At 43.4% G+C, this 25,822-nt stretch overlaps 1 protein-coding gene and 1 long non-coding RNA gene across 2 annotated transcripts in view; one reads left to right on the top strand and one right to left on the bottom strand.

The window, feature by feature from the left end:
* Window positions 1–13,275, bottom strand: part of NHS (NHS actin remodeling regulator) — a 505,180-nt gene extending 491,905 nt beyond the window's left edge. Inside the window, exons 1-3 of the mRNA XM_055564127.1 lie at window positions 13,162–13,275; window positions 2,878–2,945; window positions 2,297–2,404 (exon numbers count right to left, since the gene is read on the bottom strand). The gene's annotated coding sequence lies outside the window, so the exon portion shown is untranslated. The remainder of the gene's footprint in view (window positions 1–2,296; window positions 2,405–2,877; window positions 2,946–13,161) is intronic.
* Window positions 13,276–13,364: 89 nt separating this feature from the next.
* Window positions 13,365–19,252, top strand: LOC129639181 (uncharacterized). The gene is made up of 3 exons (XR_008708253.1): window positions 13,365–13,628; window positions 14,766–14,825; window positions 18,751–19,252. It is a non-coding gene; the product is annotated as an uncharacterized LOC129639181 (long non-coding RNA).
* Window positions 19,253–25,822: the final 6,570 nt, after the last annotated feature.

Below are 25,822 nucleotides of genomic sequence, written 5' to 3'. Positions count from 1 at the left end.
ATCATTTCCTTAAAATGTTAGTTTTCTTAGAAATTAATTTGTAAACATATGTTTGACAATTATTGATAAACAGTACAGTTCGGTGATTAAAATCATGGACTCTGGAGCCAGTCTGTTGGGTCCAAATTCTAACTCTGCAATTTATTACTTAAGTGATCTTTGGCAAGTTTTAAAAAATAAGGTAATAACAGTATTTCCCAAATGGTGGTGTTGTGATTATTATTTAAATTATGTCACACACAGAACGTGCTTAGAATAGGCTTTGGTACACACTAGGGGACTTTAGGATGCCAATCACTGGGCAACATGTCTTTGCTGCTGTGACTATTTGAAAGGTGGAGAATTGCATTTCATTTAAAAGTTACCCCCCAGAAAATCACATTTCAGGTTTTTCCCTAATCCAGTATTCCCTTCCTAATTTTCTCTATGAATTCTGACTACATGTTGTCATCTCATGCCTGGTTCTCACTCTCACTATCCACTTGGCCAGCACCAGCCTTGAGTTCTCAACTGTGGATAGCATAGGTAAGGACAACCACATCAACAGCACACTGCATGATGGCTATGCCAGACATGGCATGGCTGTGGAAAAGTTGCCTCTTCAAAAGAGGTGGTCAGAAAGCTAGGCCTGAGGTTGTACTTAGAGAGTGACTGGGATTTAGGTCATCTTATAGACTTACTCAGTCAAATGTTTAGTGCCTGGGCTGGGAGGACCTGAGCAGCTGGGAATCCTCAGGCATCTCTATCTCTATGCAGTCTCTCCCTGTGGCTTCTCCAATATGATGGCCACAGGGTACCCAGATTTCTTATATGGTAGCTCAGAATGCCAACAGTGCCTGGAGAGGGGAAGAGGGCAGAGGAAGCAGGGGGGAGAGAGAGAGAACCCGAGAAAGCACACATGTGCCAGGCAGATGCTGTGTTGCCTTTTATATGACCCAGCTTTGGAAGTCACAGGCTAGTCACAACTAATATTGTAGTCTACTAGTTGAGGCTGTCAGACAGGTCCACTGGATGTTCAAGGCGAAGCAACACAGACCCCACCTTTGGATGAGGGACTGAGAAGGTTCTGGGAAAACATGTGGGACTGGAACTATTATGGCCATTTGGGGAAAATATGCTCTGGCACAGATGACAAGAGCCAGTCAATTGAAGCATGACCTGTGCTGGCCCAGATGATATCCACCAGGAACAGAAAGTCACAAGTCCACCTGAGCTGGTTTAATTTGTAGCTTTACACAAATGGCCCTGCTTTCATCAGGTTAAGAGAAAGAGTGATTACAGGGGAAAGAGAAGGAATAAAGTTGTATTTATTGAGCACCTATTATGAGCACCTATTGGGGCTTCCCTGGTGGCTCACTGGTAAAGAATTCGCCTGCCAGTGCTGGAGACATGGGTTCGATCCCTGGGTTGGGAAGATCCCCTGGAGAAGGAAATGGCAACCCATTCCAATATTCTTCCCTGGGAAATCCCATGGACAGAGGAGCCTTATGGGCTCCCACGGGATCGCAAAGAGTCGGGCACGATTTGGCGAATGAGCATACACACACACATATTATGCCCTGGATGCTTCACACAAAGCTGACTGTGGATCAATAACGATTCTTCAGGAAGGCAATTTGCAGAAGATTCAGCAGGGCAGAGAACTGGGCTGGCTGGTGCAGCCAGCTGCCAGATCAGCTGGGGCTGGCCAACTGTCAGTTTGGGTACCTTGATTCTCCCCAACCTGCTGCTGCTGCTAACTCGCTTCAGTCATGTCCGACTCTGTGCGACCCCATAGATGGCAGCCCACCAGGCTCCCCCGTCCCTGGGATTCTCCAGGCAAGAACACTGGCGTGGGTTGCCATTTCCTTCTCCAATGCATGAAAGTGAAAAGTCAAAGTGAAGTCACTCAGTCGTGTCCGACTCTTAGCGACCCCATGGACTACAGCCCACCTGGCTCCTCTGTCCATGGGATTTTCCAGGCAAGAGTACTGGAGTGGGGTGCCATTGCCTTCTCCACTCCCCACCCTGGTCTCTGGTTATATGATGGAAGCAAGTCCCATTGTGCAGACACTTTTGAAGTGTCTTCTTATGTCATGATTGCTATCATCTTCTGGCTCCAACTAAGTCACATGATCAGACAAGTTCTACAAATGTTGCAGGAGTGGGGACACAGGGAAGGGAAAAATTTGTGGTCATTTTCTGCAGCTTTACTGCAGCCTGAGAAGCCAAATTTTGTTCACCAGACCCACAATCATCTCTCACAGAAGTGGAACATGGTAAGAGAAGGGCCATGCTGAGACTCCTTATGCTTTACCTGAGGAGAGCCTGGGAGGACCAAGAATGTCTCCAGAACAGCTCGGCACACTAGAGCAGCCCCATGTGGTCCACAGACATAAAGAGACATCCAGGGGTCACCTCTAGCCTGGAATGACAGCGGCATATTTTGACACAAAGAAAAATTATGAGTAAGAAAAGAGTGAGGGGGAAACAGAGCAGTAACAAGGACATGAAAGGTAGAGAAAGAGTGAATTTTGGTGTGTTACTGAGAGACAATATGGTTAAGAATGGTTCTGCAGCCGGACTACATGGATAACAATTAGGATGTGATAATGCATGTAAAACACTTGTTCCCAGCACATCAGCAAGGGTCAATGAATCACCATGGTCACCATCATCTATGCGGAGGTTTCAGAGGGGAAGTGATAGGACAGAGGATTTTGATGAAGTTTTGTAAAATTTCACTTGTCCCCAATTCCCTTTTGACATATCCTGGAGAAAGACAGAACAAAAGCCTGAAGTATTCATTTCTTTTGTGCCTTCCAGATTGTGTTTCTTCAAGTGGGATGTCAGCCAAGATTAGAGATGTAGAGCTGGGTTTCCACTGGGATTACTCACAGAAAACGATGTTCTCATTTCATCCTCACAGTCACTCTGTAAGGTAGGTGTTATTCTTCCTTTATAGCCTAGGAAACAGAAGCCCAGGGAGGTCAGCTGGATGGCTCTAGGTTACTTAGTAGGTGGCAGATCCAGAATTCAACACTAGATCTGTCAGAGTTCAAGTTCCATGCCCTTCCTTCCTTTCTTAAATGTAATAGTAGGCTTTTTTTCCTTTATTGCATTACTTTTATCTCAAAGACAATATGAGTTCACTGTAATCCAAAGATGTAGTATAAGTATTTTTACCCTAAGACCCTCTTCTCCTCAGTATCACCCATCATGACCATGGTCCCCGGCTGCCCCACCCCACTGTGCTGAAGTAATCAACGTTATCAACATGATGTGTATCTTTCTCCACTCCTATAAACATATGGACGCATGTATAGAGGGCATTAACTGTTTTTACTAACTTTTACAAAACTTCAATTGTATGATAAATTAATCTGCAAGTGGCTTCTCTTCATAATACAGCACAAAGCAATCTTGAGAAAGAAAAATGGAGTTGGAAGAGTCAGGCTCCATGACTTAAGACTATACTACAAAGCTGCAGTAATCAAAATCATATGGTACTGGCACAAAGACAGAAACATAGATCAATGGAACAGGTTAGAAAGCCCAGAGATACAACCACACACCTGTGGTCAACTAATATACAACAAAGGAGGCAAGTATATACACAGAGAAAAGACAGTCTCTTCAATAAGTGGTGCTGGAAAAACTGAACAGCTACATGCAAAAGAATAAATCAGAATATTAGCACCATATACAAAAAAAATACTCAAAATAGGTTAAAGACCTAAATGCAAGGCTGGATGTTATAAAACTCTTAGAAAAAAACACAGACCACTCTTTGACATAAATCATAGCAAAATCTTTTTTGCTCCAACTCCTAGAATAATGAAAATTTTTTAAAATAAATAAATGGGACCTAATTAAACTTAAAAGATTTTACATAACAAAAGAAATCATAAATAAAATGAAAAGACAACATACAGAATGAGAGAAAACATTTGCAAATGATACAGCTGACAAAGGATTAATCTTCAAAACATACAAATAGCTCATGCAGCTCAATATTAAAAAACAAACAACCCAATCAAAAAATGGGTAGAGGACCTAAACAGACATTTTTCCAAAGAAGACATGTCCTCAGATGCTCAGTTGTGTCCAACCCTGTGACCCATGGACTGTAGCCTGCCAGGCTCCTGTGTTCATGGAATTCTCCAGGCAAGAGTGGTGGAGTGGGTAACCATTACCTTCTCCAGGGGATCTTCCCGACCCAGGATGGAACCTGGGTCTCCTGCACTGCAGGAAGATTCTTTATGGATGGTCAGAAAGCATATAAAAAGATGCTTGATATAATTAATTACTTAGAGAAATGTAAATCAAAAGTACAAAGAGATATCACCTCACACTGGTCAGAATGGCCATCATAAAAAAATATACAAACAATAAATGCTGGAGAGGGTGTGAAGAAAAGGAAATCTTCCTATCCTGTTGGTGGGAATGTAAATCAGTACAACCATTATGGAGAATATTATGGAGTTTCCAAAAAAACTAAAAACAGAACCACCATATGATCCAGCAACACCACTCCTGGGCGTATATCCAAAGGAAATTGTAATTCAAAAAGATACATGGACCCCAATGTTCACTGGAGCATTATTTACAATAGCTAACACATGGAAGCAACCTAAATGTCCACTGACAGAGCAAATGAAGAAGATGTGCTAGATAAATACTATGGAATATTCAGTTCAGTTCAGTTGTTCAGTCGTGTCTGACTCTCTGAGACCCCATGAACCCCAGCATGCCAGGCCTCCCTGTCCATCACCAACTCCCAGAGTCCACCCAAACCCATGTCCATTGAGTCGGTGATGCCATCCAACCATCTTATCCTCTGTCGTCCCCTTCTCCTCCTGCCTTCAATCTTTCCCAGCATCAGGGTCTTTTCAAATGAGTCAGTTCTTCGCATCAGGTGGCCAAAGTATTGGAGTTTCAGCTTCAACATCAGTCCTTCAAAGGAACACCCAGGACTGATCTCCTTTAGGATGGACTGGTTGGATCTCCTTGCAGTCCAAGGGACTCTCAAGAGTCTTCTCCAACACCACACTTCAAAAGCATCAATTCTTTGGTGCTCAGCCATCTTTATAGTCCAACTCTCACATCCATACATGACCACTAGAAAAACCATAGCCTTGACTAGACGGACCTTTGTTGGCAAAGTAACATCTCTGCTTTTTAATATGTTGTCTAGGTTGGTCATAACTTTCCTTCCAAGGAGTAAGCATCTTTTGATTTCATGGCTGCACTCACCATCTGCAGTGATTCTGGAGCCCAGAAAAATAAAGTCTGACACTGTTTCCACTATTTCCCCATCTATTTCCCATGAAGTGATGGGACCAGATGCCATGATCTTCGTTTTCTGAATGTTGAGCTTTAAGCCAACTTTTTCACTCTCCTCTTTCACTTTCATCAAGAGGCTCTTTAGTTCTTCTTCACTTTCTACCATGGAATATTACTCAGCCATAAAAAAACTAAATAATGTTATTTGCAGCAACATGGATGAACCTAGAGATTATCATGCTGAGTGAAGTCAGATAGAGAAAAACAAATATCATGATATCACTTATATGTGGAATCTTAAAAAAAAAAAGGTAATTATTTACAAAACAGAAATAGAGTCACAGATGTAGAAAACAAACTTATGGTTACCAGCAGTTGAGTGGAGATGGATAAATTGGGAGACTGGGATTGACATATACACACCACTATATATAAAGTAGATAACTCATAAGAACCTACTGTAGAGCACAGGAACTCTACTCAACATTTTGTAATGACCTATATGGGAAAAGACTAAAAAAGAGTGGATACATGTACACATATAACTGCTGTACACCTGAAACTAACACAACATTGTAAATCAACTATAGTTTAATACAATTTAAAAAAACAATAAATCACAAACATCCTTCTAAGGCAATTAATAGAGATCTAATTAATTCTTTTTAAGAACTGCACAGCCTACACACTCTCAACAGGATACACAATTCATGCAACCATTTTTCTGTTGACTGGTGTTCTGGCTGCCAGGATTTTTTTCCCCTATAGCCTAGACACAAATAAATCTTTATAGATCTACTTATATACCAGTGATTGTGTATGTATAGAATATATTCTGAAATGTAGGGTTTTTTGGGTCCCAAATGTTGCAGTTATTTATCACTGTACAGCAAGCCATACCAAAATTCAGTGGCTTAAAAAATTAATAATTACCTTTTGACCTCAAACCATCTTCAAGGAGGAATCAGTAGGGATGGAATCAGTAGGGAAGGAAGAAGGAATCAAGAAGGAATCAGTAGGGATGGAGCGCCTCTGTTCTCAGTGGGATTAGCTGGGTCAGTTCAACTGGGAGATGGAAGATCCACTTTCAAGATGGCTCCTTCACAGGGTTAGTAAGTGGTTGTCAGCCATTGATTAGGAACTCAGTCAGGACTGTGGTCAGGGGCCTTAACTCCTTTCCACTTGGGCCATCACTCCATAGGCTGCTTGGGCTTCCTCACAGCATGGTGGCTGGCTTATAAGCATGAGTGTCTCAAAAGAACTAGGCAGAAATTACATTATCTTTCTATAATCTAACCTCAGAAGTCATGCAGTATCACTTATACCACATTCTATTTGTGGAAATAGTCACAAGTCCACCCAGATCAAAGTGGAGGGGAATTAGACTCTACCTTCTGATCTTCTGATGGGGAGGGCAAGGTTTTGGAAGAGAATGTGGGCTGGAAGATACTGTTGCAGCCATCCCATCTTTTGAAAATACAGTCCTACCAAAGATCACATTGCTAATAAATAATGGAACTAAGACTCAAATCTTGGTCTGTTTTTCATTTCATAATGTGACGTGTTTTGGTGACATGTGCATGGTTGAATTTGGGATATGCAATCAAGTCAAGGAAAAACTGAACACTGGGGCCAAGTGCGAACTAAACCTTCTGGAAATAACCTACCAGGATTATCCAAGGACTTAAAAAGCCCCTTTATGCCTACAGCATAACACGGTTGAGGACAAGGTGGCTAAGGACCAACAGGCACTTCTGAATGGTCTTGGCAACCAAGCCCGCCCCATCCAGAAGATGTCAGTCTAGCACAGCTGCTCCCATTCATCATTTACCACTTGCCCCAGAAGGGAGTTTTCATTCAGCCTCAACACATTCATACTACCATAAGCAAAAAAGTAAAATAACTCAGTTCTGCTTTTTGTTTTTCTTCTTTTTTACATTTTTGTTTGGACAGAGTGGAGCAGTTCAAACCAGGAGATGAAAGGAACAAAAGATCAGCTGGAGCAGGAAAGCTACTTAGCCCACAAATGGACATGGTTACATGGTCAAAGCCCAAGAGGTTTAAGTGTGTTCTTGTGCAGAGTGAGGCCATGAGTGCATTTCAGAATACTAAATTATCTTTAAAAATTGTCCTTTATTTCTTCCACTTATTAACAGATGCCTCATTTATTTACCCCAAACACAAGCCACAGCCTTCATCTATTTGGGGGTAAGCATTTAACTATGCTATGAATGATTTGTCTCAAATAACAATCCTCACTCCCACCTTTCATTCTCCTACCCCACCCCACCCCCGACAGCTTGGATGCTAACCCCATAATGGAGTCCCAAATCTCAGTTCCTTCTTCACTCAGGAGGATTAGGCTTGTGGAACTTAGACCAGACTCTGACAGCAGACACATTCTTGGCCAAGGTTTATGGCAACATCTCCCCTACTCCTGATATCCTTTCAGAGTCTTGTGAGCTGTAAATAGGACACCACTTGATTCTAGGATGGCCTCTAGTTGTTTACCAAATTCGTGGGCCTGGTAGCACAGGTAGAATATTGGCAACCCCAAAATGTATTAGGTTGCTAGCACTGTGAGGAAGAAACTGTTACAGGACTCTCTCTTAGCCTCTATGGTATTCTGCCAATCTTTTTCTTTTTTAATAAAAAAAATTATACAATTTTAAAGGTTACTTTCCATTTACAGTTGTAACAAAATATTGGCTACATTCCTACACACCCAATAGTTTATACCCACGACTCCCCCACCTCCATAATGCTCCTCCCTACTCTCCCCACTGATAACCACTAGTTTGTTATTTAAATCTGTGAGCCTGTTTCTCTTTTGTTATATTCACTAGCTCATTGTATTTTTTAGATTCCACATGTAAGTGAAAGCATATAGTATTTGTCCTTCTCTAACTTATTGCACTTGGCATAATGCCTTCCCAGTCCACGTATGTTGCTGCAGATGGCAAAATTTCCATCTCTTCTATGATTGATTAATATTTCATTGAGCTATGTCGCTTCAGTCATGTCCGACTCTTTGCGACCCCATGGACTGTAGCCCACCAGGCTCCTCTGTCCATGGGATTCTCCAGGCAATACTGGAATGGGTTATTTCCTCCTCCAATATTTCATTGTGTATGTGTGTGTATGTATATAAAACAAATGCTGGAGAGGGTGTGGAGAAAGAGAAACCCTCCTACACTATTGGTGGGAATGTAATTTAGTGTAGCTACTATGGAAGCAGTTTGGAGGTTTCTCAAAAAGCTAAAAATAGAATTCCTATATGATCCAGCACTCCCACTCCTGGGCACATATCCAGATAAAACTATAATTCAAAAAGATACATGCACCCCAATGTGCATAGCAGCACTATTCACAATTGCCAAGACATGGAAGCAAGCTAAATATGCACTGACAGACAAATGGACAAAGAAGATATAGTGTATAGTATTCCACACAATGGAATGCTACTCAGACATAAAAAAGAACAAAATAACGTCATGGATGCAACTAGAGATTATCACATTAAGTCAGAAAGATAAATACTACATGGTATCACTTACATATGGAATCTAAAATATGGCACAAATGAACCTATCTAAGAACCAGAAACATACTCACAGACATAGAGAACACATATCTTGTTGCCGAAGGGGAGCGGGAGGAATGGAATAGGAGTTCACGGGTAGTAGATGCAAACTATTACATATAGAATGAATAAACAACAAGGTCCTACTGTATATCACAGGGACTTATATCCAATATCCTGGGATAAATCATAGTGGAAAAGAATATAAAAAAGAATGCATATATGTGTATAACTAAGTCACTTTGCTATACAGTGGAAATTAACACATTGTAAATCAACTATACTTCAACTAAAAAAAATTTTTAAAGCAAAAATAAAAGGAATCCTATGAAGTAAAATTGTCACTGTGGATGACATGATACTATACATAGAAAATCCTAAAGACGCTACCAGAAAACTACTAGAAATCATCAATGAATTTGGTACAGTTGCAGGATATAAAATTAATATACAGAAATACATTGCATTTGTATACACAGACAATGAACTAGCAAAAGAGAAATTAAAGAAGTAATTCCATTTACCATTGCATGAAAAAGAATCAAATACCTAGGAATAAGCCTACCAAAGGAGGCAAAGGAAACTAAGACACAGATGAAAGAAATTGAAGATGACACATACAGATGGAAAGATACACGTTCTTGAAAGAATCAGTACTGTCAAAACAATTATACTACCCAAGGCAATCTACAGAGTCGATGCAATCCCTATCAAACTAGCAATGACGTTTTTCATAGACTATAACAAATAATTTTAAATTTTTAAAATATTTTAATTTAAATATTTTAAAATATGTATGGAAATACAAAAGATCCCAAACAACCAAAACTATCTTGAGAAAGAAGAAATCACAGTCCCTGTCCCTGACTTTTCAAACAATACTACAAAGTTACAATCATCAGAAAAACAGAAGTATAGAGCCTAGAAATAAATCCATGCACTGTGGTCAGTTAATCTACAACAAAGGAGGCAAGAATATATAATGGAGAAAAGACAGTCTCTTCAATAAGCCGTGCTGGGGAAAGTGGACAGCTTCATGCAGAAGAGTGAAATCAAAACATTTTCTAATACCATATACAAAAATAAACTAAAAATGGACTTACAATCTAAATGTTAGATGGGATACTACAAACTCCTAGAGAAAAATACAGGCTGAACACTCTGACATAAATAGCAGCAATATTTTTTTTGATCCATTTCCTAAAGCAAAGGAAATAACAGCAGAAACAAACAATTGGGGCCAAATTAAACTTATAACCTTTTGCATAGCAAAGGAAACCATCAACGAGATGAAAAGACAACCTACTGAATGGGAGAAAATATTTTCTTGCAATCTTTGATGTTTCTTGGCTGGTAGATGCATTACCGTGATTTCCTATTTTGGGTTCATAGGGTTGTTCTCCCTGTGTGTGTGCGTGTGTCTGTGTCCAAATTTCCCCTTTTTGTAAGGACCCAGTCATAAAAGAATAGCACTCACCATAACGACCTTATCCTAATTTGATCATCTCCAAGTAAGATCACATTCACAGGTAGGGTGAGGACTTCCACATCTTTGGGGGAGACATAATTCAACACACAACAGATGTCTATGTACTAATCCCTGGAACCCATGAATATGCTATATTATGGCAAAAGGAACTTGGAAGATGTGATTAAGGTTACCCAAGGGACTTTGAGATGGGGAGATTATCCTGGGTTACCCAAGTGAGCCCAATAGCATCACATGAATCCCTAAAAGTAGAAAATCTTTTCCAATTGTGGAGAGAGAGATATGTGAGGATGGAAGAATGATTAGAGAGATGTGATGCTGAAAGTGATAGAAGAGGTCCAAAAGCCAAGGAATGCTGTAGCCTCTAGAAGCTAAAAAAAATTGAGGAAATTGATTTCTTCCTAGAGCTTTCAGAAAAGAATGCAGCCCTGCCAACACCTTGATTTTAGCCCAGGAGACTTATGTCAGACTTCTGACCTATAGAACTGTAAGATACCAAAATTGTCTTGTTCAAGTCACCAAGTTTGTGGTCATTTTTAAGGCAGCAAGAGAAAATTGGTCTTAGGTCATGTTCCCCAGAAGTAGAACCTGAGTGGAGGATTTTTGTGCAAGTGATTTTGATGGGAAGGAGCAGGAGAGGAGGGAAGCTAACTAAGGATGTGGTTTCTACTGGAGACCAGCTTCAGCCTGATCCCATGAGGAGCTCTGGATCATAAATAGCACCACCAAGTAGGTCAAATTTCCACAAGGTTTTTCTACCCCCATGCCAGTCCATGACTGATCGAGGTTGTGGGGGTTTGGGGTAGAGATTTAAGTAAGGGAGGGGTAGAGCTTGCAGAGACAAGAGCAGCTATGAGTTATCAACCAAAATTCCCAGTGGCTGGGAAACAGGGGTCCCACCAATAACCTTGGGCAAAGCAGTCAAACTTGGTGATCTTCAGCTTCCTCATGCATAGACCACCAGGACATTTGTTTTGCACAATTTTAGGGTACATTTTTCCTGTACCTTCTCAAAGACGTGACCTCGCCCTGGTCAGTCCAAGGCCTCTGTCTCCCAGGAGATGGGGTGAAGCCAGGTAAGAGATCGAGATTTCCCTATAGAGTGAATGTGGCAACAAAGACGAAAGTAGTATTTGGCTTTTGGCATCAAAATTGAAATATGCAGCAGGCAAGGGGCTTGCATGCCAAGAGATGATCTTCAGAAAGGATTTTCCAGAATCCTTTGTCTCCTCTTGAGTCACTCAGCAAATGAACTTCAATGACTCCACTCCTGGGTATTTTCTTGGTGGAAAAGGGGAGACCTTTGTCTCCCATGAAGGCATAGATGAAGATAGGAAGAAGGAAATATGACAGATGGGAAACAAAAGCCCACCCCTTTCCCAGACCAAGAATTTGTGAAAAGTAGGAGACTCTGAGGTGAGGAAACGGTCATAAGAGTGACTCCTGAGCACACCTTTCCAAACTAAGACAAACCTCAGTCACTTTTTTTTTCTGGCCACAACTGCACGGCTAATACAACCAAGGATGGAACCCACACCCTTGGCAATGAAAGTGTGGAGTCTTAACCACTGGGGAATTCCCAAACCTCAGTCACCTCAAAGTCAACTGGGAGGTAATGGCATTGAGAAGAGGGGTCTCTGGTCTTCCCAAGCTGCCTTCAGTCCCTGAAGGGTACGTCACCTAGGTTTAGAGCCAGAGGGCCCACCACAAGCCCACCTTGACAGGACAAATTCACCTTGCAGGGGGCTGAACAGAGGCCTCTGCAGGTACTTCAGGGATGCCTGGTCATCCTGGAAGGGCCACAGGCCTTGACTACACCCAAAGAATGGTCCAAACCCAAGTTGCACCAGCAAAAAAAGACATCTATGTCATGTCCAGAAGAGGCTGAGGAACCTGCCTAAGTCTCTCTTCTCCTGGAGGTGGGAAAGTGCCCTGAGAGACAGTTTTCATCAAATCAAAGCCTGAACATCTCCTTCAAGGCCCATTTATATTATCACAACTGATGGTGCTAAAACCAGAATGGACATTTCATTTACTTTTTGCCCACCAACAATCAAGCGGGGCCCTAGCAGACTCAATGAGGATCAAATAATAACTTCTGGCACACCCTCTGTGCAGGTGTTGAATTCTATCATGTGCATCAGGAGAAGGGTGAGCCAAATGATCTTCCATGTTACTTCCTAACGTTAACATTCTGTGACTATCCTGACACAGCAGGAGGCCACCAGAGCTGAGGAGAACTGGAGAAGTGGACTGCACTGCCTCTCTGGGGCCTGGAGGCAGCCCTCAGGCCAGCCCCTCACCCTTGCTTCTGGGGCAGAGCTGAAAGCCCCCACTTCCCCACTGCAGCCTCAGGCCTGGGCCCTCTAGCTTGTCCTTCTTCATCAGGGACTTCGCACCTTTCAGGGCTCATTAGTGTCTCTGTCACCCGAGAGAGGGCAAACTACAGGAAGCCAGCCTCCTGTGGTAGCTCTCAGGAAAGGCTTGGTGGAGGGAAGGTGAGGAACCCTGCTGAAGTTACCACGAGGTTCGGGGGCAGGGGCGTTCCAGCGGCTCACCCAATGTCAACCGAACTCGACATTCTCAGAACATGCTGTAACAGTTCTGCCCCCCATGACCATGGACTCACCTGCTTTTTCTTTCACTTCAACTGTTTTTCAAGTGCATGGTTTCTCCTTCAAGCCCTACTCAAATTCCACCTCATCAAGGAAGCAACACCAGGAAGATGCTTCCCTCCTCCACGCTACATTTTGTCCTGGCTGCTAATACAGAATTATTAAGTTACTTTGGAGGGTTTCTGCCTCCACTGTTAGAGAAAACTTACCTCAATTCAGGTGCTGCGTTTCCAGGGCCTTGTACCTTGCAGACACTCAACAAGTTTCCGGAATGAACGACAGCCAGGAAGGCGTGTCCCGGAAGCAGCTCATCAGCACCACCTGGAGCTTATCAGAACTGCAGCAGCGCCGGCCCCGCCCCGCCCCCAGGTGATTCCTATCCACTGTGATGCTTGCGCCCCAGCACACTGCGCACGCGTGCTCGGACCCGCTGCCTGCAAGGTGTGCAAGTGAAAGTTGCTGAGTCGTATCCGACTCTTTGCCACCCCGTGGACTATACTGTCCATGGAATTCTCCAGGCCAGAATACTGAAGTGGGTAGCCCGTTCCCTTCTCCAGGGAATCTTCCAACCCAGGGATGGAACCCAGGTCTCCCTCATTGCAGGCGGATTCTTTACCAGCTGAGCCACAAGGGAAGCCCAGCAAAGTGTGCAAACTTCTTCCTAAATGGCCTAACAGTAAATACTTTCAGCTTTGTGGGTCAGGTATGGTCTGTGTGGCAACTACTGAGTACTCTCAGTATGGAGTCAAAGCAGCCATCAGTTCAGTTCAGTCACTCAGTCGTGTCTGACTCTTTGTGACCCCCATGGACTGCAGCAAGCCAGGCCTCCCTGTCCATCACCAACTCCCGGAGTTTACTCAAACTCATGTCCATTGAGTTGGTGATGCCTTCCAACCATCTCACCCATCTCATCCAGCATCAAGGTCTTTTCAAATGAGTCAGCTCTTCACATCAGGTGGCCAAAGTATTGGAATTTCAGCTTCAACATCAGTCCTTCCAATGAATATTCAGGACTGATTTCCTTTAGCATGGACTGGTTGGATCTCCTTGCAGTCCAAGGGACTCTCAAGAGTCTTCTCTAACACCACAGTTCAAAAGCATCAATTTTCGGCACTCAGCTTTCTTTATAGTCCAACTCTCACATCCATACATGACCACTGGAAAAACTATAGCTTCGACTAGATGGATCTTTGTTGGCAAAGTGATGTCTCTGCTTTTTAATATGCTAAGTTGGTCATAACTTTCCTTCCAAGGAATAAGCATCTTTTAATTTCATGGCTGCAGTCACCATCTGCAGTGATTTTGGAGCCCAAACCAGGTGTAAATGAGTGAGCAGGGCTGTGTTTCAATACAGCTTTATTTATAAGAACAGATGGCCGGCAGGATATGGCCTGCAAGCCATAATTTGCCAAGCCATGGTTTACCAAAAGGTAAGGTGAATGCGTTCATGGAAACAATACTATTTTATCCCAATCTCCCCTCCCACCCATGCTTCCACACTGAGCTTCTCAAAGGGGAGAAATTCCCAATAACTCTTAAAATGAGCAGCTTGACTTCTTAGCAGCTGAGAGCTCTTGTAGAATATCCCTTGCTTTTCATGGAGCTGTTTGCAATTTGGAAGTTTCTTTTTGTGTGAAATTTTTGAGAGGAGAGATGCTTCAGAACTCTCTTTTATTTACTTTTTTAAAAAATAAAAGTATCAATAAAATGTATATGTACAAAAGAATTATGAAACATATGTAGAGTCCACAGAATAGCAATGTACCAAGGTACCATCACACGGCCTAAGAATCTCAACTTTATCATCCAACAGAGGCCCCTGCACCCACTATGTTCACCTATAATTGAACTACCGTCTCCACCCCCACCAGAGGTAAGTTACCCTTAATTGTTTATTAATCTCCTTCTTGCTTTGCTTTCTATTTTATCATCTGCACAGTTTTCTTAAACAATTTTGTCATTTCCCCTTTGTGGGACTTCATGCAAATGTAATCATTCTGTACGACTTCCCCCGGAACTTACTTTTTCCCAGCAACATCTAATTTTTGAGATTCATCTACGTTGGTATAGATAGTTGTGGTTTCCTCATTTTCACTGTTGTAGAGTATGCCATCATATGTACTACACTATCACAACATCCAGCCTGTTGTTGACAGACACGGGTTTGTTTTTTTCCCCCCAGTCTGGAGCTATTATGCTTCCACAAGGCATTCTTGCACACACCTCCTAGTATATGTGTGCAAGAGTTTCTCTAGGGCATACCCTGTGGAGCAGAATTGCTGCTTTGTAGAGTGTACACATGGGCAGGTCTACTTGGTAACACTAAAGTCTAAATTCAACCATTCTCCAACAAACAGTAGGCGAGGCTTCCTATTGTTCCACATCCTTGTCTCATGGATTTATTGATTCCAATTCCTACAATCCTTTTGTTTCCTTTTCAGTCAGGGTTCTAGCTTCATGACCTTAGCTTTTTCCTTGGTTAACTCTTCAGTTCTCTCACAGTTTGTTCACTCAGCACCTACCCTACATCCAGACATCGAGTTGGGGGCTACAGCTTGGATAAATTTAAGACATGGGCTCTGCCCTTAAGAAAGCTCAGCCTGATTAAGACAAACATGTAAGAGTTGCCATATAATCCAGCAATCCCACTTCTGGGTATATACCTAGACAAAACTATAATTCAAAAAGATACATACACCCATATGTTCCTAGGAGCACTATTCACAACAGCCAAGACATGGAAAAAACCTAAATGTCCACCAACAGATGAATGAACAAAGAAGATGTAGTACATATATATATATATATATATATATATATATATACAACAGAATACTACTCAACCATAAAAATGAACAGAATAAGGCCATTTGAAGGAACATGGATGGAACTAGAGATGATCATGCTACATAAGGTAAGTCAGACAGAGAAAGACAAATATGATATCACTTATATGTCAAAATATGACATAAATGAACCTACCTACCTATGAAACACAAACAGAATCACAGACAGAGAAAAGACTTGTGGCAACCAAGAGGGAGGAGGAGGTTGGGGAGGGATAGACTGGGGACTTGGGGTTAGCAAATGCAAACTATTATACAGAGGATGGATAAACAACAAGGTCTTCTTGTATGCATAGGGAACTATATTCACTATCCTGTGATAAACCATAATGGAAAAGAATATTTTTTTAAAAATGTATATATATATATATATATATATGTGTGTGTGTGTGTGTATAACCGAATCACTTTGTAGAGTAGAAAGTAACACAACAGTGTAAATCAGCCACAATTTAAAAAAACACAGGCACATAAACAAAGCTTTGTAAAATGATGTGGTTCACACAACAACAGAAATGCTTGCAAGGCATTATGGGAGTTCTGAGGAGGGGCACTATAGGGTTTGGATCCAAAAGGCCAGTGGCTCTGCAGATGGGGTTGAATGGAGATGAGTGCCAGCTTGGACATCATCAACGTGGATTACTGATGCGTATGCGCACACACATACACACACACAGATTCCCACCCCTAGAGTGCCAGCTCAGCTTAAAACTGATTGTGAAGTGTCAGATCTGAGATTCCAGTCCCTTTCCCACAGTGAAAGGAATTTGACTTACATTGAAGTTTCCTTTGAAAATGCTTCTAAATGTCTAATGGCCTAGTACCACATGCCAGGCCACCACCCTGGTCTGCATTCAATTTATCTAGTGGCAACCACTGTCCTATATAGAGAAGGGCTGGGGAGGCCCCACACCTACCACAAAGCACCTCCCTGACCTGGGCCAAACTCACTCTGTGCTCTTAGGACAAAGCTGCTATTAAGGGCTGTTCCACAAGGGAAAAGCAGCCACCACATGGGCCCAAAGTCAGTGGCATCAGTCATCCCTTCAGAGCCATTCTCCATTTTGGCACATGGTGCCTGATGGGCTTTCCCACCCAACCACCAGCACCTGTGTCTCATTTGGTGGGTTGCTCTGATCATCAACCATGAGCTGCCCAGAGACAGTGGGTTGGTGACATACTGATGGGTATAGGATGTAAACACTTCTTGTCCCTTAATGCAGACACAAACTCCAGAGCATCATTGCAGGCTTGAGTCAGGTGCCCCCGTGGGCTTTGCCAGCTGCCTTGCCCTCGCTGGGCTCCTGCCCCTCCCCAGCTCCACTTCCCACTCCTCTCCTGTTCTTTAAATACAGTGCTGTCCCATGAAGCCTCAGGCCAGAGTTTGCTTTCAGGGAACCCATCCTAAGACAACAGGTGAGTATGACTAGGAGTGGCTGCTGTTCCCACTGGCTTGATTTCAGGGAGGAGCAGGGGGAGCTGACTGCTTAAAGCTTCTGACCTTTGTTCCCACTACCCGGTGCCAGGGCCTGGCTCCCCTCACCAACGACCCTGTTTCTCCCCAATCTTGACAAAGTACAGTAAGCTCACCAAACTTTCTGGGCCAAGATCTTCTCAGCTCAAATATTAATAGGTCTCCTAGAAGCCATTGGAAGGAGCTTCCTCAGTCAAGTTTGTGCGGGTGAGCCCCAGTGGTTCTGCAAAGTGACAAGGAGATGGCACAAAGGTTTGAGTCCTGATCACTCATCCTGTGGGAGCGCTTCTCCGGGGGAGGGGAGACAACCAAAGAATTCTCAGTCCACATGGAGCCTTTGCTTGTTCCAAAGGAAATTCTGTCAAGAGGCGTCCTTGACCACAGAGGATCATGAACGCAGTAAGGGAACATTTCTAGTCTGAATGGAGTGCCTCTAAATCATGTTTCTTGGCAGCACAGATCCTGCTGACTCGGGATGTCAGAACTGGCAGGTGTGAAAAATCCCTACCGTCCATCACTGCAAAACTCATCTTCCCCCTGGGGTCCGAAGCCAGCAGAGCTGAGGAAAAAGAAAACAAGGCAAGGAGGAGACCCTGCAGGAAAACCAGCCAGGGCTTTCAGATTCAGAGACGCCAACATTCATCATCATTAGGCAAATGAAGAGTTAAGCCAAGGGTCGGCAACCTCCATTACTGGCTCCCTCCTTGGAAGGCGGGCGGAAGGCGGGCCAGTAGCTGCTGAGAAGCCCATGGACTGTGGCCCCAGTGCCTCCTGAAGACTTAGAAAAGCCATGGCCAGGAACCCTTGGGGCTCCTGCCTTGATCTATGCATCCTGGGTAGAAACTTGGTAGAAGGTCCTTGTCAACCAAAGAAAAGCAGACTTGAAGCACAAGATGGGGTTCTGGAGAGGGTGTGGAGAGTCAACAGGGAGAGGATTCAGGGAGGAAGAGACCCCAGGGGCATGTAGGGCTATGGCCAGGTCTGCCATGTGCTCACTAACTCCCTCTCCTGTCTTCACTGGCACACAGCGAGATCCATTTCCCAGACTCCCTTGCTTTGTGTGTGTGTGTGTGTTAGTCACTCAGTTCTGTCTGACTCTTTGCGATCCCATGGATTGTAGCCTGCCAGGCTCCTCTGCCCATGGAATTCTCCAGGCTAGAATGTTAGGCACTGACAAGTGACAGCTCTGGCTGACGGGATTTGGACAGAATTGTAGTCTACTTGTCCTCACCTGAGCCCCAGAACCCCCTCTGGGAACCCCCGTGCTCCCCTCCCCTGCCTGCCTTCCAGAGACAGAAGATCTAGCCAGCAACAGCAAAGGCCTTAGGAGGGCAGAGATGCAGGTAGACGGAATCTGGGTCCCTGCATGACCACGTGGAGCTGAACCTCCATCCCCACACCACCAGCTGGGCTTTGTGTGAGCCAGAATCCAAGGTCAACTGTTAAGGGCTTGACATTAACGGGTTTCTCTGTTTTAGCAGCTGACGTTACCTCAATTAATTCACCACGGAAGTTGGACCATGATGAAAGCAACCTTTGATATTTCACCAATGGGCCAAGGACAGGCCCCCTAGACAATCCTGAGGAGCAAACAAAGCAACAAAAAAAAACTAGCTACTTGGATCCAAAAGTCTCCTTGCCAGTCTGAGAAGCCATGAACAAAGACCAAGTGCTATGCGGGCTGACAAGCCAACATGTGATCTAGTTTGGTCCCTGGCTAGTTGTGTGACCTCGCAAGCACACTTCACCTCTAAGGCACAGTTTTCTCACCTGTAAGCTACAGAGAACCACATCTCATTTCTGTGGTTGTTGTAACGCTCAGATATGTCATCAAGGAGATAAATATATCTAGTGTCCACCCAGTGTCCCCCTTAAATAGGAGTTTTTCATTCTCTTGTCTTTCTCTGGAAATTTCTCCACACTACCATTTTCCCCCATAATCACTGGTGGTGTCTGACCTCGATGAAATCACTGAAACACATACCTCTTGCAATTTATCAGGTGCAGGAGAAAGACAGGACCTGGTGCTGGCCCGCTGTGTCATGCTAGAGCAACTGGACCAAGGCTTTCATTCCACTGACGGATCGCGTTCATATCGAGCATCATTTGGCAGCTCAGAGAAATTCATCCCCAGCCCTCACAGAGAGTTGGAAGGCTGGCCTGGCCCCAAGGACACCTCAGCAAATCTGCTACCCAGCTCCAGTGGCGGGCAGCCAGGCGTCTGGTCCCTCGGCCTCAGTCATGCAGCTGTGACTGACAGGCAGCAGGGAGCTGAAGATCTGCTCTGGCTTCTAGAAAAACAGCAGCAGCAGCAGGCTCCACTGGAAAGCAGCCCTGCCAGCACGTCTGATGCTGACGCCCTGCTGCCCAGGGACCCACACCGGAGGGTAAAACAGCAGGTAATTGATGGCTTTCCAAACTAACTTAGCCAACTGAGTTGACTCTGAAGTTTAAGACAGGTTTGATTCCGGCCTGATCCTTACAGGCTATTTCCTGACAGCTTGGAGCAGAGAGCAGGAGCTGACTGTTGCTTATTTGGCTGCAGACACAAACAATCCCTTGAGAGTGGAGGTGGCTCTAGTCGTGGGTTTCAGCCCTGGCTGCAGAGTAGAATCACCTGGGAGTTTTAAAAACACCTGCTGTTCAGAATACAACCCAGGCCAATGACATCACTATTTCCTGGGCTGGGACCCAGGCATCAGGGGGTGGAACTGGGGGAGGTGGACTTTAAAGGTCTCCAGGTGATTCCACATTGCAGCCAAGGGCAAGAATCACTGGGCTACAGCCTCCTAGTTCTCACCCAGGCATTAGTTCCCTTGATGTTGGCCCCATTTGACACAGCAGAGGATAAACTCAGACAAGATAAATCATTTGCTTAAAGTCATGTGCTTAGTAAGCAAAGGAGCCGACTTACAACCCGGTTCAGTTCAGTTCAGTTCAGTTCAGTCACTCAGTTGTGTCCGACTCTTTGCGACTCCATGAATTGCAGCATGCCAGGCCTCCCTGTCCATCACCAACTCCCGGAGTCCACCCAAACCCATGTCCATTGAGTCGGTGATGCCCTCCAACCATCTCATCCTCTGCCGTTCCCTTCTCCTCCTGCCCTCAATATTTCCCAGCATCAGGGTCTTTTCAAATGAGTCAGCTCTTCACATCAGGTGGCCAAAGTATTGGAGTTTCAGCTTCAACATCAGTCCTTCCAATGAACACCCAGGACTGATCTCCTTTAGAATGGACTGGTTAGATCTCCTTGCAGTCCAAGGGACTCTCAAGAGTCTTCTCCAACACCACAGTTCAAAAGCATCAATTCTTTGGCACTCAGCTTTCTTTACAGTCCAACTCTCACATCCATACATGACCACTGGAAAAACCATAGCCTTGACTAGATGGATTTTTGTTGGCAAAGTAATGTCTTTGCTGTCTAGGTTGGTCATAACTTTCCTTCCAAGGAGTAAGCGTCTTTGAATTTCATGGCTGCAGTCACCATCAGCAGTGATTTTGGATCTGAAAAATAAAGTCAGCCACTGTTTCCACTGTTTCCCCATCTATTTGCCATGAAGTGATGGGACCAGATGCCATGATCTTCGTTTTCTGAATGTTGAGCTTTAAGCCAACTTTTTCACTCTCCACTTTCACTTTCATCAAGAGGCTTTTGAGTTCTTCACTTTCTGCCATAAGGGTGTTGTCATCTGCATATCTGAGGTTATTGATATTTCTCCCAGCAATCTTGATTCCAGCTTGTGCTTCCTCCAGCCCAGCGTTTCTCATGATGTACTCTGTATAGAAGTTAAATAAGCAGGGTAACAATATACAGCCTTGACGTACTCCTTTTCCTATTTGGAACCAGTCTGTTGCTCCATGTCCAGTTCTAACTGTTGCTTCCTGACCTGTATACAGGTTTCTCAAGAGGCAGGTCAGGTGGTCTGGTATTCCCACCTCTTTCAGAATTTTCCAGTTTATTGTGATCCACACAGTCAAAGGCTTTGGCATAGTCAATAAAGCAGAAATAGATGTTTTTCTGGAACTCTCTTGCTTTTTCCATGATCCAGCGGATGTTGGCAATTTGATCTCTGGTTCCTCTGCCTTTTCTAAAACCAGCCTGAACATCTGGAAGTTCACGGTTCACGTATTGCTGAAGCCTGGCTTAGAGAATTTTAAGCATTACTTTACTAGTGTGTGAGATTAGTGCAATTGTGTGGTAGTTTGAGCATTCTTTGGCATTGTCTTTCTTTGGGATTGGAATGAAAACTGACCTTTTCCAGTCCTGTGGCCACTGCTGAGTTTTCCAAACTTGCTGGCATATTGAGTGCAGCACTTTCACAGCATCATCTTTTAGGATTTGAAATAGCTCCACTGGAATTCCATCACCTCCACTAGCTTTGTTTGTAGTGATGCTTCCTAAGGCCCACTTGACTTCACATTCCAGGATGTCTGGCTCTAGGTGAGTGATCATGCCATCGTAATTATCTGGGTCGTGAAGATCTTTTTTGTACAACCTGGGCCTTTGGGTATTTAATTCAGTCATCTTTCTCTTCACCCTTCTAGCCTCATCTTCCTCTTCTATAAAATGATAATATTAATATGCTACCTCACAGGGTTGTTGTGAGGATGAAACAACTCAATTTTCTTTATTTTACTTTATATCTACATATGGCCCTCTACTGTGCCCAGCACTACTCTAGTACTAGAAGAATACGAATTCAGCTAAGTTCACTAAAATAGCCCCCTGTACCTTCTTATACCCCTGCAGGGAATTGCTCTGGGGAACAATTTGGCAGCCCCAGCAATTGCCTTTAAAATGTGTGAACTTTTTGACCAAGCCAAGTCTCATAAGTCATGCAAAGGAAATAATCAAAGATGTCTTTGAAAAAATTTAACACAAGGGTGATTACTGTAGTTCTTATAATGACAAAATGGAAATGCTAATGTTTGAATATAATGGATTTGTTAAATAAATGATAAAAAAATCAAAAAAACTGAACTAGTATGGCACACCCTTTCATGTTATCTGACTCTGATTCCTTGGGAGCTATTTTACAACTCTTGAAATATTATAACTGATAGCAATGTGAAACACCTCTTGCTTAGATACACACAAATCCTGCCCTGTCCTGTCCCACAGAGGTTCAAATGACTGCCCTCCCCCACTGGGGAAGAGGCTGGTTTTGCCTCCATTCATACATTCATGCCAATATTCTTGATCTATAAATGTCTGTTTTTTTGGATTTTCTTTTGAACTGGTTATAGCATCTTCCTGGTTCCCTCACTGATTAATTACTAAATAAAATCGTTAACAAGGATAAATAAAATAAAATTTGAAAATAAATTTAGAATAAAATACAAAGTGTGTAGCAAACAGATTTCTAGGGTGGTTTCATGTTCATACCCTGCATAACCCCCATGAGTGTGGGTAGGACCTGCAACTTCTAACCAATAGAATAGGGCAAAGTTGTATAGTTACACTAGTGATAGAGATGTAGATGTGGATACAGATGTAGGTAGAACACTGATCTTGCCAGGACACACTTGAGAGATGCTCTTGCTGGCCTGGAAGAAACAACCATCATACTATGAGCTGCCAAAGGAGAGAGCCATGTGATGGGGAACTATGGTTGGCCTCTAAGTCCTAAGGGCAGCCCCTAGCCAAGAGCCAGGAAGAAGCTGGGCCCTCAGACACACAGCCTCAAGAGAGTGAATTCTGCCCCCAGCCTGAATAAGTTCGGATGTGGATGCTTCCCTTATCAGGCCTCTAGATGAGCATGCAGCCTGGCCTATACCATGTACGTAACCTTGTGAGACCCCAAGCAGAGGCTCAGGCTAAACCAGGCTTGGACTCTTAACCCATGGAAACTGTGAGATAATAAATAAGCCACTCAGTATGTGATAATTTGTTACACTGAAATAGAAAGTAATAGAGGTGTCATGGAAGAATATTCTCTTACATGAAAAACATTTACAAAATTTCACTAAATTATAAAGCAATATGATCCAACATCACCCCCCCCCAAAAAAAAAACATACAGAATTTGGAAAAAGAATACAGTAGAACTTGGGGCCTTTTATTTCCTTCTTTTCAATTCTGTTTCTTATAAAATTACTTGCATTACTAATATAACACTAGAAAACATTGAAAATAAAAACACTGAATAGTATATTCAAGTGTTAACAGTGGTTATGTCAGGGTAGTAAAATTGTGGTTGAATTCTATGTTCTAGAATTCTAGAAAGCTATTATAATTTTTCTGCTTTGAAAAGCTAACACTTCTTGGTGCAATTAAACAAAATAAATAACTCCCAATTATTTTTTTAATTATTGGAAAAAAAATCCCACCATCATTGCTCCCAGATTGAATTAACAGGGGGAGACTAGCCACACAGAGTCTGTCTGTCATGCATAGACATACAGAATAACCTAGAGCTTTCAGCACAAATTCTAGTACCATGTGACCTGGATTCCAAGGTAGACTACCCAATTGTTGTATTTTATGAAGTTGGGCAAATAATTTAGCCTAATCTATAAAATGGGAGAATAATAATATCAACCTCATAAAGTAAGGATATCATGGAGATTCTGTAAGACTGTATATAATTTATTTTTAAATGAGCCTAGTATACAATAGGTGTTTAATCAGTGTTAGTGTTTACCATCATCATCATCATTATTATTATTAACCAACTAGCCATTGTAGGGGTAGCAGTATATTTCAGTCCTTGTGTCATTCTTAGGTTCAGTGCAAAAAAAAAAAAAAAAGGAATTATAATGATAGCATATTAATACAGATATTAAAAGGAATATCCCATCCCTTGAAAGACCTAAAGTGGATTCTATAGGTTGCTGTGGGTTCCTGAAGGCATATTTTGCCCACTTCAATGGTAGAAAGAGGTTCTTTATATAATTACCATTATGCTTGCTGGGTGACATGAGGTGGTTGGAACTGACCCTTTAAGAATCTGAGTCACGCTGGTTTGAGGTTGGTTGTATGCTACACTAAACTGCTTAGCTATGGTGTGAGGTGAGCCAGCTCTAGGTCAAAGCTCTCTCTCAACATTCCCGGGGCCTCTGGGCACTGGGTGGGAGGTGGAAGCATTCCAAGGCCACCATGAAGCACAACTGAAGAGCTACAGCTGCCCTTGAGATAATGTCAAAATCTGGGCTTGGTTGGGGCAGGCCAGGCCAAGGAGACTAGACAAACAGACCGAAGCAGGGGAGAAGCCAACATCAGGGGATCTACAGGTCAGGTATCTAGTTGTGTGGCCACAGGCAACAGGCAAATGGCCAGCCAGACAGGCAGATGGAGTCAGGGATGTCCTACCAAGTTTTCATTGCCTGGGATGGACCTGGCCTTGGGAGTCTGGCAGAGAGGGGTAGGCAGAGGCCAGGCCAAGCGCTGACAGGGCAAGTGAGCCGAGCTACTGGAAGCACTGCCACAGCTGTGACAGGCTCAGGATGGCATGTGGCCCCAAGGAGCAATTTTAAGGGCTGGAGCTCCCTCAGAAGCATGTGGCTCCAGAACACTTCCAGGGACAGGCATGGAACTACTCCCAGGATGAACAGGGTATAAAATGAAATCCATCTAAATCTTCCTCAAGAAAACTCCTAAAGGATCCTCATGTTTCCTCAGGAGGACCTGTTCCCACTCTCACAAAGAACTAAGCAGCAGAATGGTGCATTCCATCTTGTTTAGATCAGAGGCTCGGTCACAATGATGAGGAAGGTGCCACATATCCTCAGACTCAAAGGAGAAATAGAACCTCTCTGGTGGGCCAAGCTTCATCACCATCACCATCATCATCCTTAAAAAAAAAAAAAACCTTCTGATGTATTTATTTTTGAAAAACTGGCCTTTACAGACTCTAATCCTGAAATACCAAGGTGGAAAACAATTTAGATATATATTTTTTCCTGTGTATGTGGGAATGTCCACAGTTTAACAAGTTTCCTCCCCAGAAGGAAGATGCCTAACATCAAAGGACTGTCTACTTCAGTGCTATCCTTTCTGCTCTCATGGCCAAGGCCACACCCAGGTCATAGTCTCCTTAGACCTAGAGCACTACAGAAGCCCTTTTACCCTGCATTTGGCTGCTAAACTCAGAAACACCCACATCACTGCTTTGAGGGTTCCAATACCTCCACTCAAAAGCTTGCAGTGATGCCTACATTAGTCTGGGTGAGTAACGCCAGATGCTGTAAGAAACAACCCCTAAATCTCAATGATCTAAAAGCTTAACATGATAAAGTAAAATAGAACATGATAAAAGTCTATTTCTTGCTCATGCAAAGCCCACTCTGCTGAATGATTCTCCTCTACGGGGGGACTCAGGAATCCAGGTTGTATCCATCTTGAGGTTCTACCATCCTGTGTGTTCAAATCTGACCTGATTTCACCAGCTACCAGACAGGACAGAGAGAGAGTATGGAGGATCCCATACTTAATACCTAGATATCTCAACCTGTAACACACACCCCTACTGCTCACATCCCACGGAAGAGAACTGGTCATATGAAAAGAGAGCTGGGAAAACACAGTCCCTGGCTTGGCAGTCTGTTCCC

The sequence above is a fragment of the Bubalus kerabau genome, chromosome X (assembly GCF_029407905.1).
Source record: "Bubalus kerabau isolate K-KA32 ecotype Philippines breed swamp buffalo chromosome X, PCC_UOA_SB_1v2, whole genome shotgun sequence".
Lineage (NCBI taxonomy): Eukaryota > Metazoa > Chordata > Mammalia > Artiodactyla > Bovidae > Bubalus > Bubalus kerabau.
The sequence above is the reverse complement of the archived record's forward strand: the minus strand, read 5'-3'. Positions and strand labels throughout refer to the sequence as shown.